At 32.2% G+C, this 18,884-nt stretch overlaps 1 protein-coding gene across 3 annotated transcripts in view; it reads left to right on the forward strand.

Annotated features, from left to right (window-relative positions):
- Nucleotides 1–2,725: 2,725 nt before the first annotated feature.
- Nucleotides 2,726–18,884, forward strand: part of LOC137926660 (uncharacterized) — a 29,854-nt gene continuing 13,695 nt past the window's right edge. For 2 of the 3 annotated variants that reach the window (XM_068770330.1, XM_068770331.1), the window contains exon 1: nucleotides 2,726–2,925. The gene's annotated coding sequence lies outside the window, so the exon portion shown is untranslated. Of the gene's footprint in view, nucleotides 2,926–10,311; nucleotides 10,355–18,884 lie in introns of those variants that run through there. The other variant, XM_068770332.1, reaches the window with a different exon arrangement.

Raw genomic sequence — 18,884 nt, forward strand, 5'->3', positions numbered from 1 at the left:
ATGTACGTTCCATAATAAAGCCTTCTTTGTTTCGTGTCACTAATTTTAACATTTTATATGTTTAATTTAGTTTAATATTCTTTATTGTACATGTCAGAAAAGAAATATATAGATGCATAAAAACTTTCAAAAAAAAATTACAATGTGCTGTCGTATCACTCAAAGCAATTTCTTCCAGAGAAATATAATAAAAAATAGAAGGACAATTCCCGGGTATTCAACTTAAAAATATTAATAATATTAGTATCTTGTAACTTTTTTTTTGTTTTAGGATGGTGAGTCAATTATGTTCTGCGATATGAATCTTGGTTTAACAAAAGGCCTACACCAACTGCTTCCATATTTCTTTGTCCGTCCAATATCTTTTCCTGCAGTTTCGGCTGTGCCATCAGTTCATCATTTATACACACATGCATATTTCCTTTTTCCCGATATTGTCCGCTTTACCGTGTAATTATTTTTGTACACCAGTTGTCTTGACAAAGTTGTGAACGCAAGCACATTTTTAAATAGCGTAAGGATGAATGTAGATTGTTCATTAATATACGTACAGAAATATAAAAGAAAAAAGTTTCTATTTAATAACAATCTGGTACAATTCTATTTAGTAAAATTAATTAATAATAAGAAAAAATAGCCGAAAATTAATAAACATTAATTTGTAAGGAGTAAAACTTTTCAGTACTAATATGGTTGTCAAATATCCGGTGAATGCTGTGTACTTTTTCCTTCCTGTTCGTTTTACTAATAAATGATGTCCGGTTTTACAGTGTGCACACTTTTAAAATTATTTGAAGTATATTTTTCGGTAATGTTCTATATAAAATAAAACTTGAACGTTCTCTATGTACTTTATGTACGCGAAATAAATTAATTTTACAGACCCGCAACTAATACAATATGAGTTTAAAAATATTAATATATTTAACGAGAAAATTCACAGATTTATATTTTTTATATTTGCTATACTAAAGTTCAACGCTTGTCTAAATAGTTTAGGGAATATGTACTTGGCTTTAATTTAGAAATTAAGGCTGCAGCGTATTAAAGAGTAACAGGTTATTGACCTTGATTATTCAAAGACATAATTTGGAATTTAAAAAAAAAGAAAAAAGTTTGTATTCGTGTATATATATATATAAATATATATATCTTTATATATATATATATATATATATATATATATATATATATATATATATATATATATATATATATATATATATATATATATATATATATATATATATATATATATATATATATATATATATATATATATATATATATATTATTTGTGTATTAAACTACTTTTTTGACAATACCGTATTACCGTTACTAACTATAATAATAATCTGTTGATTAAGATTAATATAGTACGTGTAAAATGTTACCTTTAATTTATAATAACTGTTCGGAAACGGCCAGCATCCGTCTTTAATGCGTCTTGAGGATCGAAGTCTTACGTTACGCTCGCAGTTTCGTGGTCTCCGGAAACTTAAGGCCAGAACGACCATCTGTTCTTAGCGCTATATGGCCTGTCTATCCCAACTATTTCCTGTCTATTTCAACTTGCCATTACGCTCGGCTACTTAAGCTACTTTTGTTTGTTCTATATCTAATAATACTTTACTATTTGGTTATAAACATAGTCCTGTATTAAATTCAATCAAATAGATATTCTCCCGAAAATCAAATGTTTCCAGGAAGCTATAGCAATAATTTACAAATAATAAATTTAAATTATTTTAAAAGGTTGTTTTTATAGAATACGTTTTCATTAAAGTTGGACACCGAACGACGTGTTTATTTATGCACAAAATTTCTTCCTGTTATTTGTGAAATGATTCTCACCTAAATACTTGAGCCGCCCATCTAACGAACTGGCATTGTGCCACCTGATAAAATTCTAAACTAAAACTTAAACGGGTTGAAATTTACGAAATATACCCGCTTACACAAGGGTTTTAAGTACGTAGATATTGTGTAGTAGTTAGTGCTAATATTAGTCGACGAGGTGGATAATTAGAAAATATAACAGAATTTCATATTTTCCTCTACAAGCGCCATGCAAAACGGACGGAAGACAACTAGTATTAAAGAGGGTTATTGGTTATATTTCTAACAGCTTTAAATGGGTAAATGTGTTGCTCACTGGCTGTCAATTCATGTATCGTATACCCTATCCATAAATCATTGGTTTCAGAAATAATAAATAACAAGTGTTTTTCAAAATTAGGAGAACTACGTATTTTATTTTATTATTGTTTACTATCTGTCTTTGCCTTTTTGCTGATCAATAAGCTATACTTTCACTTCTTTAAACCTTTTACACCAATAACCAATTACTCTGTATATTGGGTTTCGTTAACCAATGCCTAGTCAAATTAATTCGGTCTACTACACGAATTTATTTCTCTTCAATAAACATATTATAGCATAGATGGTTATGTTTTAATGTTAATTTACCGCGAAGTAAATTAAAACTAGTTGCATAGTTCTGATTTATACAACGCTATCAAAACACCAAGTCATACCAGTTCTGGTTAGCCAGTAGCCATCTAAACATTTAAAAAGATTAATACGAGCATGCATAGCAATGAAAATGTAATGAATGGATTCACTTGCGGCGAATATCTCGGCTTATCATTGTAGTACGGCGCTGAGCCGGCACGCGAGTCGAACTCCGTCCGCCCTCAGTGGTGTCGCGCGCACCGAGACCGACGCTCCGGTGTACTGCACTGCGCTTATCAAAAACTCCCCGCAGTCGGATCGATCCGCACGTCTCCGTGCCCCTGTGATAACGTATTCGCGATCGTCCGCGTCACGTCTTCACTACAGTGCCCTTACAGTGTTGTGACTTATTTGTGGATCTCTGTGTTGTTTTCTTTCCTTTTATACACGGTTCCTCTGAAACGCTTGAATGTAAGTAGCCTTTTTAATAAAAAAAGTATGCAAGTAGTATAACTATATTTTTCTTATTTCGAAAAGAATCGTGTCCGCCATATTATACATAAATCATTTAATTATCGCTTTTTATTTATTTACAAGTTTGTAAGAAAAAAATGTTTAATTTAAAAGGCCACGTGGTTCAGAAAAAGTAGTTAAGTATAATAAAAACATATTTAAATTTACGTATACTACATAAAAAAGGAACTAGTTCAACTCTATTTATTATATTTTGTAAATACAAAAACAAACAATAGCTAAGTGGAGCGAAACACAAACATTTACTTTGTTAATTTCAAGAACAAGCCAAGGTATTCGGCTTTGTTAAGACAGACGGACATTTCTAGTTGTTAAAACATCTAAAACGTATTTTTACACACGGTCTTCGACATAAAAGAGTTACTGAAAGGGAGAAGCTGCTATAAATGAAACAAACCGAGCTTCAGTTCGGTAAAAGGTAATTAGCTTTGGTGAGTGCCTACAATGCGTATTTGTTTAGGTGGATTTCGAGTACATGTACTTAATGCCGTGATGTGCTCTGGTACGAACACAAACGTGCATTAATTTTTAGTATTATTATTAAAACTATAGTATTTGAATGAAATGTAAAAAATTTAAAGTAGTGAATGTATAACTCATTTGCTGTAAAATTTATATATGACACATCATATCCAAAATTGTTTCCAAAGTAATTAATATCGAAAGAAAAAGTGTTTTCAAAATTCGGATTACTATACATTAAAATTAATCACTGTTTATTTGTTTTAAAGACTATACTGCCAGAAGTTATTGATCTGCCACATTCCTATAGAAAAGTTAAATTATTGTAACATATTGCAGAGTAACCACTTTATACAAGGTGATTAGCAATAGATATAAAGGAATTATAGATTTTTGTTGGCAAATGAGAGATACATTCACCTTCTTAAAGCTTTTATCTTTTTAGGCAATCATCCTGTAGAGAGAAGTTGATAAAGATTTAAATCAAACTTTATCTAAGCCATTCAATGACTATATGTATTACATATATATTATATAACTTTCACGTTGAAATCCCTAACGATTCCCGACTGCCATTAGAGTTATAATAAACATGGGTTCATCCACGTTCTTTGTGATTATCTTACTTGGAACTCGACGCATTTCCTACTTATGCTGGCTTTTTATTTGAAGTTAGCATGCATGGTGATAATGATGCCTACATTTCTCCTGAAAGTGACTTGCCTACTGAATTTTATGTTATTTTTTTAACTTCAATGTGATTTGTTGCAAATTTACTAATACAAAATCTACAATTAGTTTTAGCTGTGTAAGAGATCATTACTAAGGTAATTTAAAAAGGTGCATATTGATCGAAAAATAAATTTGTTGTTGTAAGTAGTACAATGCTTTCTATATAGTCTTTTGTATTTTTTAGATGTTGACGCTGTTAGCCTTGTGGGGGCTGTTACAGCTTCATAGGTCGCAACCTAAAATTTAAATATCTTTTACTGTTCTACCCGTTCTTGTACGCCACTTAAATATTTCACTGTTTCTTCGTTCATGCAGTTGTTGTAAGGGGGAGCAGTCCTCATTCCGTAGCTGTTGCCGTTGATTTTCGCTGCTTCTGTACCTTTCAATTTTGAAGTTTCCTTCATCCCTGGGTTTCTACTTTGTGGCGATCCTCTTAGCCTTGTGGTGACTCATATTGGAAGTCTTCCCGCACTTGGCGGCGCTAATTTCCTTAAACACACAAAACATAATGTTTCAATATAATCCACCCCATCTTCTTATTATTATACTTAATATTGGCTTAAATATAAAAGTGGGTACAATACTTATATTGGTAATAAAGTTTATAAACACTTGATGGCGATGTCCCATATAAGGGTGAAAGTCATAATATTTTTATACCCTAAACTCGTATACTTTTATCGTTGGTTTCTCTGGATCTATAACGAATATCATAAAAATAAATAAAGACATTTAAATTAAAAAGAATATAAATTTAAAAATAGAACATTATGAACCAAATATATTAGCGTTGTAATAAATATCATATTCAAACAACAATGATAATTGTGTCCTCTAATCATAATAACAAAATTTAGGTCATGTTACTACGATTCGCAATAGATCATTTATACTCGAACACTGTAACTAAAGCACATGACAGTTATTAACGACAGAAAACACATGAGAGCGTATATGCAAAAAATGTGTTTCCATGCGACAGAACATTGTGAGGACATAGCTCATTGAGACCGACGTAACTAACATTGAGCAGTGTCGGATTCTTTTTAATAATAATTCTTTATAGAACAATTTCATGTTAAAGACACACTAAAGAAAAAAAAAGTTAAAGGCCATTATGTACATCTAAGACGTCTTAAGTTTTATACGGGAGATTGGTTACAGATATAAAAGCTTGTTAATTATTGTTACACAATACCAAAAAATCATCGGTTTCAGAAATAATAAATAACGTATTGATAATTCAATAAGAAAATAGTTTACAAGTCTGAAAACTTACTAAATGTTTAAAAGAATTGTCTATCCCTGCAGACTTTATAGAAACAGAATTTAACGGCCTGTTAAATTTCAGTAATAACTTTATACAAGATGATTGGAAGTATGTGCAAATGTTTTAGAGATTTTTGCAGACAAACGACTCGAACTAGCATTTTAGCACCCATAACCAATCACCCAGTGTAGAAAGAGAATTTCTAAGTTTTTTAAAATAATTGTGGATTATTTAGTGACCACACCAGTAATCTAATTTAAAAGTTGTACAGGACCCGTTACAACCAGTCAAAAAGATATAAACTTACTGCTTCACTTGTGGTTTGACCTGTCCTTTATCGATAATCGGTATTTGATTGAACCACCTGATAAGGTTTATGTCGTGCTAACAACTTATTTATTCAGCTTACCCTTTGCATTCGTGCTATGAGATGAAATTTGCATGCTTGTATATTGTCCTTGCACTATCCCGTTTTATTAAAATCTATTAGAGCCGTTTTGCTTTTATCGTATAACAAAAACCTGTTTAAAAACTTAAATATTCTAGTATCAAATTTTAAGTCCTCGCTATCCGAATGACGTCTACTAGGCAAGCTGCCTGCATCCAATCTTCAGTTTACCTTAACAAGTTTGTCTGTCCACGCTGCGCGTGCCGATCCGTGGTCGCTGGGGCTTGAAGGTTCTGGTATGACCAGAGGCCAATACGACCATCTGTTCTGAATGTTGTATTGCCTGCCCACTACCAGCTAAAGTTTTTTATCCGCAGGTGTACGTCGATTACATTTGTTCTTTCGGATTAGAATAAAATTGGATAATCAGATTTTCTAATAATACTATAAATTATAGACATGAATAAACTAGAAGATAGACCTACTACAGAGCATAGACGTCCCCCAAAATATCGAAGGGGATATATTATAATCACCATGCTTTGCAGGCGGATTGGCGATCGCAATGTGGTATTATAATAAGAAGAGGGCATTGCTGCCCATCCTCTGGAAACATATTTGCGAGCAATGGCAATCCTATTCAGATTATATAAAATTTTATCCCGGGAATCAAACCCGCGACCGACGATCGCAAGTCATAGTCCTCTACCGCTTAGTTATCACTGCTTGTAGATTACATAAATAATGTTAAAAAAACAGTTATTTTTATAGAAATGTGAGTAGGAAATAAACACGCCTTCATTAAAAACGAAATAAAAATTTATCGACTTCGCTCTATTTTACGATGTTTTAAGTTTCCTGTTTAAAAGATGACACCACTTTCACTATCTAGAATAAATGTAAATATTTTTGACCTACTGCTTACGTTAATGTAAAAACGTTTTCTATTAATTAACATAGTTTATGTGACAAATAAGTAATAACGTAAGTGTAACGTGTACTTTTAAACATTTATAAATCTTTAAATTATTCATTATTATCATTATTTAAATCATTTAATACTGTCATTGTAGTAAATAACTAACAAACATATTTGTTTAAACATCTTAAGTGTAAATTTGCTTATGCAATGACCGAGTGAATGAATGGAACGGTTTACTAATTGATTCGATGACTGGTCAACCGTATTACATAACTAACTTGTTTACAAAAATTATCTCGGACGTCTGTCTAGCACTCAATTAGCCGTGTCGATTATTTTGATTAGTTTGTGCTTTAGTTCGTCGAAACAATATATTTGAAAAATTTAGATTGTTTTACAATTTTATTTAACACTACTAAATCTGTTACGCATTGTATAACATCTATAATCTATAAAAGATGTAATACTAAACACTTAGATAAAAAAATTGTTTTGAATTATAAAGTAAATCAGCATAATCAAGATACAATAATCTTGTGACTTTTAAATAAACCATTACCATTTTGACATAAAATTACTTCCAGATAATCTTTATTACAACAAATGCTAGTGCCAAATAACATTTGGCACTTGCATTTAAAATAAATTAGATATATTACGATTATTTCTTAGAGACTTCTGTTTATAACTGTTTCTTCGAGTAATTAAAAGTTTCAATAAAAAAAAATGCTGATAATTATTTTATAAATATATGGAAAATTTATCATAAATTATAGATGAGATAATTCATTACCGTGATTATCATCATTTCAACCGTAAGACGTCCAAAGCTTGTCAAAGGCTTCTCTACAGATTTGCAATAAAACCGGTAGCATGCGACCATTACATCTGTGATATTAATTATATTTTACAATAGTATTAAAAGGTACTGAGAAATAAACTAAATCTACGTATCTTTTCCAAGTCGATTTATGTTATTTTAGGCTTTTAAATCATGCGAAGGATCAAAGCACAAACGTGGTATTGCAATATGCTTTTAACAACATCTGTTGCTGATTCATACGTCCTTAGGAACGTATAGAATATCTTGTATACTTCTTTAGACTTCTGATATCCGAGGTCACTTCAAAATGTATATATAGTGGGCGTGTTATTTTGAAATCATTATTTAAATAAACTTTTTTTATTACATTGTACACGTCGTCATTGAAAGACTACTTAAAGGATAAGCATAAATTTTCAAAACGGTTTTAATGTTTTAAAAACCGACAACAATTAATAAAGCCATATTATAAAAAGCCTGCAGTATATGAAGACTTAAGATATAAAATTTTACATATAAAGAGGCTGTAAAATTCAATTTTTAAATAAAATGGAATGAAGCGCATTAAACAGTTTTGTTTTATTTTTGTTACTAATGTATTTTAATGAATACAGTTCACTTAGTGTATTTTTCGAATCTATAGAGATATTACGAGCACATGACACAGATCCAGTAGCAATATTTTGGACTGCGTTATAATGGCTTTCAACTTCTTTGCTTGACTTACATGCTACTCGTCTTACAAAAAAGGTGCAATTTTATATTACGTTGTACTTTTTGAGAATCAAAACTTTTATTAGTTCTTTGCCTCAAATGCATTCTCCAGAAGCTCAAGAACAATCAATACTCTCGGCAATCATTCACTTATAAATTTTAAATCTTACTTTTATTTTAATCTTTTTTTTTTTTTATTTAAACCTTACCTTAGCAATGTTAAATATAAGAAACACGACGCTGTAGAAAGAGACGTTGTTCAAGATGGAGTGAATGGGTCAAAATCCAGAGGTCGCCAAGCTTAGTAATGGGAGGATCGCGTGAGAGCCATCTTGGATTCGTCCCTGATTCTATGCGGGCCAAGTGCCTGCGACTGGGAAAGACGGCGAGAAACTATTGAAAGAGCCGTGCACTAACCCCATATTATTACGTCAAAGAAGAACATGCCCCAAATTAATTACTTAAAGAAGTTTAGTAGTAATAAGTTGAAATGCTTTACAGCTTTTTGCTGACAAATGGTATATTTTTTTACCTCTTTAAAGTTTATACACCTATATTCAATCACTCTCTATGTACTGCGATGATACTACGACCATCCATACCATTTTATTTATTCAGAGAGTCAAGTTAATAAAACCACATTCAAGATTTACTTTATCTCATTTGTAATCAAATATTTTGTGTTCGTTCGAAGCCTAATTGCTTGTAAAGTCGAATCAACAACTTAAATTATGTGTAAGGCCGGAAGCCGACTGGTTCTCACAAGTGGGTATTAAGCATTAATTACTATTGAAATTTTTACAACGAGATGATCGCGAGCGGTCTGTCGCCGGTCGGACAACGCTTCTTATACACCCATTACGTGTATTAAGTAACGCCGCGACTTTCACTGGACACAACTTGTTATTACAATCGAATTATCACGCAATCCTTTTAGGTAACCGAATACAAACGCTTAATTAATGCTCATCAAGCTACGATTCCCTGGGCCCAATGAAACATGACGATTGTGCTCTATTCACCTACAACTTCAACGGAATGTACTTGTACGTATATGTTGTACTTTCACACGAACAAAAGTGATTAGTTCATAACTTATAAATATATATAGGATATGTGATAGTTACGATTATTGACGAAAATATATGTGAATAAAGCCTCGCTATAATGCAAATTTTCGTAGACTATGTAGCTGCAATTACTGATAGCCAAGATTAGAATCTAGTCCTCCGAGGTAACGGCATCTACAGCGTTCATTATCGGTAATTGTAGTAAACATCTCGGTCTCTGTGATCACATAACCACTTGACTGTCCTCCCATTTCCAGTATTTTTTTTAATTATATTATTATATTATTATTATTAAACCTTTGCTATTTGCTGTAAGTGATTAAGACATTTAATGTTAATCTTGCACATAGAACGCAGCCATCAGTAATTACCTGTCCTCGCCGCAAGTTATAATATCGGTTAAAATGATTAATTATAATTAAAACACACTGCAACGCACTTTAATTTTCAAAATTAAAACTATTTCAAAATGGGACATGATTCAATTATATTATTATATAAAGTTCCGTATAAGAGTACATATGGTTTATTGAAAATTGTATTGACGGATAATAGAAAGACGGGATAACCTTAACATGATTGCTAAGGAGCAATAAAAATTTTATTTCCTAATTTATTTCTTGAATAAACGGCGAATTTAAAAAACGTTGTACTAATGAAATAAACGTAAGGCAAAGTTAATTTTTAACAAATGTATGTACATACGTTCGTTAACACCTATATACAATTTTAAGATTGCAATAAACCATGTTCATATGCTAATGTGTATATCCCAACTTCGTGGTTTATTTTAATGATTCACAGAAATAAATTTAGTTTACGCTATTTACGATATTTACTTCTAAGCAATAAATGTCACCTTTATCAGTTTCTAAAGCATAAATTTGATGTATTCTAAACAAGACAGCGTTACAGATGGTCAGGTAGAAAAGGCACGGGACGGGAACGGTCACTTCAGTGTATTGACACTAACGCCGAACAGCAGGTAACTAGCGGACTGTTTTATCTTATTTAGCACCGAAAAATATCTATCTTGGAAGTAATTGTAAGAAAACAGTTGTTCATAAATGGAATAAATAAGACGAAAATTAATTTATAGTAATTTGTTATGTACCAGTCAAACTCCGTTAAAGTAAATGTAGTTTTGGATACTTTTAGAGAGAAAAAGCTTCACTTATTACGTGACCGTGAAGCATGACGAACATCTAAAGATAATTGCTTTAATTGCTTGAATTCTTAATATCAAACGCGGAACAAATCACTTATCACTGACGTGAGTTCCGGATGAATCTATCGTGATCTACTTGTTTTTAAAACAATATGAGTCAAGATAAAGTCTCAAAGGGTCTATTTAATAATCCTACCTTTGTAACTAGAGACATATGAAAATACATTTATATAAAAATGATTGCTTACAAATAATATTTTTTTTATTTGGTACACAAGAGCTTAGTGATCATTTAGTGATTCTTGGTTAAGTGATTATATTTTGGTTTCGATTGCCGTCTTGAGAACACGAGACAAGTGTTTTAATTTACTGTAGCTTTTATTGGAAAAGCAGTGAATCTAATTCTTGCAGTGAATCTAATCTTCGCTGTTTTTTCCATTTTTTCTATCGAGAAGTACCCTCCATATATCTTAATCTACTTTCATATTTTCGGCTTACCGAGATATGTTGCCATACTTGATGATTTTATTTATAAAAAAGATTTTATTTTAATAATTGTAACTGTCTAATATGCAAAAACATGCAAATAATAAATAGTTTTAAGAATTATGCATCACTATTCTTCGAACAACTCGCATTCTGCATCGTAACTCATAACCGTAAATTTCGTTCACTTTACTGTTCATACACTTTCTTTTATCATTATAGTTTCGTTTGTTGTAGCTATAGAGGAGATGAAAAGAAGCGCTCCATATAGAAATGATCTTTTTGATGTCAAAAATATTACAAGAATTCATTACAAAAAAAACAATTTATGCTTTGCTTGTAAATTCTTTTCTAGACGTATTTAGGTGGAAACTCTAAACTAAAAAGAAAAAAAAAACTACTAGTTTATGTAATAGAAAGGTATTTTAACATTGTATCGCCCGTCGATAAGGGAGTAGAGAAAGTATAATAGTAAAATAGACATTACATCGTGGACACGATGTAATATCTTATTATGGATATGTCATTTTATAATGTCTATTAAACAAGTGATCTTAAAACCAAAGTCATTAAGATAACTGTTGATACTATCATCACTTATATTCATTATCATCATCATCAATTTAGGTCATTCCTAATTCGATCTATTTGAGAAATACTCATCCTGCAAATGAGTGGAAGCGACGTTTCGGCACCACACTGACGGGTATTGGACGAGATAATGTTTTGTACATATACACAATCGACCAAAATTCTAAATACTTTCATGTCAAAATATACAATCTTTTCGCTCACATTTTTAAGTATTATATCTCGAATTTTAAATTGTGTATTTGCTAACAATAATATCTCATTACTTCAGCTTATAATCCGTTAGTAAACGCAGAGCCTTAAAATCTTAGCTGTCGATAAAAATTGGTAAAAAACAAAGTATAGCGTTTAGTAATAATGAAACGTAATGAGCGGATTATAAATACAAAATGCACCGTTATCGAATTATTATTGTCTTTATCATTTTACATTTATTATGAAGCTCGTATATTGAATGAATAATCTCTTTGAGATCCAAATTTGTGACAGGAAACATTTAAGTACCGCGGTCCATTTATATTTTATGACCATTTCAGACGATTAATGTTCATCATCATGCTTTAGTTCTGATTTTTTTAAAGTCTGGCTCGCTTTGAGTGGAGCTTTTTAAACGATGATACTGTTAGGCGTAGCTATCTAATCAGCAAGAAGGGCATTGACCCTTTTATCAACTAAAGATAACGCAAACAATGGATAAAGGAATAAACAAAAGAGAGCTTTAATTACCGTTACTTTAACTTAATACTTTTAGGGTAATGAAAGTTAAAAATTGAGATTAAACGATGACGCTTGTACACTGTAACGCAATTATCACACTGAGAGTGCTATTTCGGTGACTTGTTAGAGTTTTTTTAATTAAACGCCAAATGTGACAAAGATTAATAAATATTAAATACTTAAGTAGAGAATAATAATTACCAACCTTTTTAAATTAGATTAAGGCATGAGGGCAAATAGGTTTATCGTCGATGCTATATACAAACACTAATACGTGTTCGGTTTTGAATGGTTTAGAAAAAGATGTGTTGTGACTATTATTTAACTTCAAAAATTTAGAAAGTTTTTTTTTTCAATATCTGAAAGTTACACTTCTTGCACAGAACTAAAATTGGTTTCACAACGAAGATATGCATTATTTGTTTTCGATAAGGTGCTGCAGCAAAAGTATTAAAGTTTTATTGGCACTCGTTTTGTAGTAGATCGTAAAGCTCGGCGTGTGGGTAGAGAAGTGGACTCGGTGGGTCTTGTCAATGACGTCCGCCTACGGGCACAGGCTCGTGCGTCTCCTCCGCCCGCCCACTCTGTAGTAAATCTAAATCGTGCGCTTAACAGTACGCGCGACAAATTGCCTTCGCTCGTTATATTATATAAATCAAAATTATACTCTCCTTGCTTCCTGACGATATTATTTAGCCTGGTCAGTGTTTACTCTTAACAAGATTGTATTTATCATATGCCCTTGTTTCCTCTCTTACTCTGTACCTTTTTTCCGCTCTTGAACTATGGAATTATTATATTGATATGGCTTACAATGTAAAATTGGTTATCATTATAAATTGACTTTAATACTTGTACGCCCTAGTGGTGAAACATAGCGCGCTATTGCTGTGATTTATTATTTGAGACCTGTATCTACAAAAAAGGTTACAAAAAAACTTTTTATTTATATTTGTTGTTATTATTACACTCTTAAATATTCCTGTAGAAATCAAGCGAGAACGCTTCTTGTCACTGGTCACTAGAGCTATCAATACTTTTCAGAGTTAAATTATTGGGGCTCGTTCGTATTAAAATTCACACGCTGATTTGTATTCGGGCGCTAACAGTGTGATAGTGGCCGCCATTGTGTTTGGGTCAAAATTGTCCTCGTAAATTGACTCTTTGTGGCTTTCATTTTACCCGCCAAGGAAGAAAGAAATATCAACATGGGATCTTCCTTACTACCACTTGCATGGTGCATATATACCACTAAAATATTTTTAAATATTTCTATGGAAAAATATTAAATACTATTTATTTTCTTTTGGAATATTTGGGGAACTTACAGCCAGTTTCCCAAAATCAGCAACATTTTAAACAGAATATGCCAAAAATTAAATTCCATAAAAGAAAAAACATAAATGTTATACTTACCTTTAAGTTTGACAGTACGTTTGGCTCTCTAATATATTCTTTCATTATTCTTCATATACTAACGCAAAATAAATCAATTTTATTTCTATGATGTAATCCATAAAATAACGGAGAACTCCTGATATCCTTCTATTGCAATAAACACTGAAAAAGAACGTACTTGAAGTGAAAACTACTTCAACTGCTAAGTATCTCCGAATAATATGAATGTGATGTTTGTACATTTCGTATATCTTTATATGAAAGATTTCAACCTATGCGGTGATTCATGGCGATATCTTTGGAACGATAAGGCCTAGAGATGTGAAATTTGGTAGACACATTCCTTTCATCGAGTAGAGGTTGCTTATACTTTTTTTTACAAAATTTTCACTTGCAAGAGGAGTTCACAGGCTTTTATAAAGTTCACGAGTCGGGTGGCGAAACAGTGTTATAAGTAATTTGATAAATAACTATACCATAGCCAAGTAAAAAAGCATCGTTCCTCATGAATAAAATGTTTGCTATATTCTCACACAATTTAAAAGGTGTATTTAAATGTAACATTAAAAACAATGGTATTTAACTTCTTATAAAAACAAAATCTCTTTGGTTTTAATGGAAAAAAAACGTTTATAATTATATTTAATCCCTCGCTGTGACGTTCCATATTTATATACAAACTTTATATGCATAGTGTGTTAAATATAAAAAAATAGTTACACAAGATTTATTTACATCAGGTAGATAGAAATAATTTTAAAAATAAATAAAGACGTGTGAAATTAGTAATAATTACATTGTACATCGGTTTGTTAATCTAAATAAATAAAAAATACAATTATTATTACTTCTTGAAAGTGTTTCGAGGACCGATATTTTTTCTTGCCAAATTGACGATAGAAAATTATTTGCATTACTAACATGTTATAAAATGAGTTTTAGTGCTAGAATTTTGGAAATAATGAAGAGTATAACAGTTCATTGTTATATTTAAAATTTACTGTATTAATATTAGACAAACAAATTAAGATCAATCAATTTCCGTTATGTACACGTGCATGAATTAAATTTTTAACACTCCAAAAGTATACACGATATATAATGACTAAACATAAAATATAAAGCTTTATAAAGTTTATTACGAATCAGTTGCAGCATAAACTACGTATTATTTCTTTCTTTCTTTTGAATACATAAATTTTGTTGTATATTTATTTTGGTAAATGCAGTGTGCCAACTGGTATTTAGCTTCTCTGGCTTGGAAGTTGCAAGACGTTGATGAAGCCTTGACGGTTTTTCTGTACCTATATTCTTCTCCACAGTATCTATACCGTCTCCTTTCTCCAGGATTTTCATTAAGACTAGGTGAAACCGGCCTGCGTCCAGAATCTGGATCATCGGCGATCATCTAAAAACGGTCCGTGATCTCCACTCCAGAACATTAAGGCTCCAGCAGCTAATGTTCTGCGACCTATGTAACAGGCTACTGCTACAGGGCAGGCCTACTGCCACTTTGACTTGCTAATTTTCTGCGCCATTATTGCCGAATCGATCTTGAAAAAAAAATCGCGAGCCCTCTCCACCGATCGTTGAACGACGATGAGCTTACCAATAAGTCCCGAAATGAGGCCACGTTTTAGACCAGTACCTGTTTTTTGTGTATATTATTATTTATGCGTGCCATAGGAATAATTAAAAACAAACAAGTAATGCACGTGGAAGCAACCGTAAAAACTTATTAAAAATTATTATGAAATAAATAACCACTCGGTCGACTTATAGCAACAAAAACCGCTACTTGTTACACTTAACAAATCTCTATACTCGCCCGAGTCAGACATATTGAATAAATGGAACATTGCACGCTAGTAACATAAACATAGGTTTGCAGAAACGTGGCAAGTCGTTAAGTGCGTTTCGCTTGGACACGCGAGCAGGCTACGTAAGATTCAGTAGTTAACTAACGATGTTTGCAAATGATTCATTTGCCCAGAGCTCCAACTGTTATACCCCAAAGGCTAGGCAACGGTTATTTTGTTTCTAAAACAACTTTAAGTTTGTAAGGTAAGGTAAGCTATTTACCTTCCATAACACTCGTGAAACAAAACTGTTTTTAATGGATTATATCTTACTGCAAGAACCCAAAGTACTGTGTGCTCATTCTACCTAGATAGAACCAACTAACATAATTACAGTACTACCAAAACCGCTATACCGCGCCTTAGAGTAAAGACACGGCGAGGTGTGGCCTGAGGAAAAAAGAGCGTAAACGATTCCATGAGCAATAACGGCGGAATGTCGGAACGCAGTGGCCGATACTTCCTTCTCATCTCGCCATGCACATACCTGAGGCGCGGTACAGCAGTTTTGGTAGCAGTGTGATAATGTTGAAGATGCCTCGGAATAATTAAGATATGTAGAAGTCAAATATAATCCTACTCTTTTTGGCAATTGCTACTTCAGAGCACTTTCAACTGCATAATGATCTGGAACATAAAGGTAAATTTACCACGATATAATACAAAAAAAATAAATTAGTTTATTTGAACACTTCATATATACATAAAATATGACATTAATTTAAGGAACTCGTAGTAAATTTTAATTAAACTGAAAGGAATAATTGGTCCGATAATAAAGACTACGTTAAAAATTTAGCAAATAGCAAATGCTATTACTAATTATAACATGCAAAAGTAGGTACTCATTTATATTAACTACTCACCCGAGCTGCATTTCGAACAAACACCGGTTACGTTTACAATTCCGAGAGGACGTTAATCTTACCGATTCTATTTTAAAGCAGTCGTTAGGCTCTGTCGGGAGCCTTAAGGCAATATTAAATGTCTGACACCAAGACTGACGGTCCACTTAAGGGGACCACATATGAAGGATTAAGCTATTAACATAAAGATATACATACCAATCTAACGCTTTTTCTAAATAAAACTTGCGGAAGACTACTAATCTTTTTATATAATTGAGATTTCCACTTATGTAGTAACTCATCGGGATATATGTGGAACCATTAGAAATTTGGTGATATAATTTCTTTTGTTTAGTATAGGACAGCTAAGAACGGATTAGATGTAATTCTACACGCAAAAGATATTGAGGGGACATTCACAAAAAATAGTTATTTTCAAACTAAATCACTTAGGAGCAGTGGTGTACCTAGGGGGGGGCGGTGGGTGCGGTCCGCACCGGGCGGCACTTACCATGGGGCGGCATTTTTTATATTTACTTATAGTTGTAAAAAGCAACTTATTCATTTCATATTTATTTTCTTTCTTGAATAATAAATGATTATTAGAAGAAGAAAATAGTAAAACGAGATCAGATGCTGGCATATTACTCAATTCTATGCAATCTTTTTCTTTTCTATGTTACCTTCATTTATGGGAACCCGTCCTTTTGGAAATTAAGGACGCTCAAAAATACCTGCAAGTAAAAGAGTTAAATGTCCACCAATGCCATATAAAACTAAATTCTTTGCAAACACATTTCATGGAACAAAGAGATACGCTAGTACAAAACGCTGTTATAGCAGCCAAAATAATTTGTAAAGAGCTGGAGATATCGACTGAACGTCGAGTTAGAAGGAGAAAAAATATGAGTGGGGAAAATTCGACGTGGAGACGTGGGGCTATCCTCAGTAGTAGAAGATCTATCCTAGTAGTAGTAGAAGTACGAAATGTTTTCATCTATGGACAGAATTATAGAGGAAATAAAAGAACGCTTCGATCAGTTGCGTGGCCTTGTAAGAAAATATTCGTGTATAATAAAGTGTAACCTACTAAATGAAGAATTTGAATGTCAAATAAATGACTTGATTGACATTGATAAAGAACAGTTCCATATTAAAAGAAAAAGGATCCAGGTTTTTATGGCTGTACCTACACTAAAAAAAGAGGCAAAACATTAAAAAAACGGGAAGAAGGTCCCTCTTGATCTGCTAAAATTTATTCAGCAGTATAGGTTGGAAAATTCTGTTCCCGACATTGTAATTTTGTTAAGAGTTTTTTTAACAATTTCAATCGGTGTCGCTGGTTGCGAAAGAAGCTTCTCAAAATTGAAGTTGATAAAAAATTATCTTCGTTCTACAATGAGTCAATTAAGACTACAAAATCTTGCAATATTGTCAATAGAACAAGAAATTACAAATAATAAAAATTTTGAGAGCATTATACACGATTTTTCTAGTATGAAAGCTAGAAGAGTAAATATTATATAAATATATTTACGAGTGCATAAAAATATGTCTAAAAAAATTTACTCTGTGTATTAATTAATATTGATTAAATAACTTAATAATTTATTTATGTGTTAATTATTTATTTATTTATTAATTTATAAAAACAACTATTTGATTGACTTATAATAGAAAGGGCGGCAAATTGGAGATCGCCCCGGGCGGAAAAAGTTCTAGGTACGCCACTGCTTAGGAGCAATGATAGACCAGCGACAGAGGACTGATACTTGCGAGCGTAGGTCGCGGGTTCTATTTCCTCAACAAAGTATCACATAATAAGTATGAATTTGTACATTAGTTACATAGGATTGCCACTGCTTACAAATAAGTTTCCAGAGGATAGACACCAGTGTCCTCTGTGTACCATAATAGCACATTACGATCGCCAACCTGCCCGTCAAGCGTGGTGATTATGATTATGGGGGAGGCCTATTCCTTGTAGTGGGCATCTCATCAGCTGAACTTGGCCAGGTTTTTTTTGGCATGTCAAAAGTGGCTAAGAATGGACTCTATAAAATTACACCCACAAAATGTAGACCGGGCCACGCGAAACGGGCGATAGTCAGCTAGTATACCATATGTAAATTTGTATATAATTTTCATTAGCTGTATACTCATAGTTATAACATAAAACTACATTTTACATAAAGTATTCCGAACATATTTTATAAATCAAACAAAAGAACTTCGTAAGAGACAAACCGCTACACACGTTGCGCATACAAATTCCCTAACTCTAAAGAATACAATTGTTTTTTTTTATTGCTAATATTTGAATATTAACCCCTGGAAACGAGGAATATTTATTTAAAAATACTTATACACGAATGAACCAAGAATAATAACACATTTTATTTTCAAATCTCTGATATCTATAGGAAGAAGTCATTGCACAGTTTCACG

The sequence above is a fragment of the Battus philenor genome, unplaced genomic scaffold, assembly GCF_028537555.1.
Source record: "Battus philenor isolate CCGP_79_NKW_IND1 unplaced genomic scaffold, ilBatPhil1.0.hap1 SCAF_3, whole genome shotgun sequence".
NCBI lineage: Eukaryota > Metazoa > Arthropoda > Insecta > Lepidoptera > Papilionidae > Battus > Battus philenor.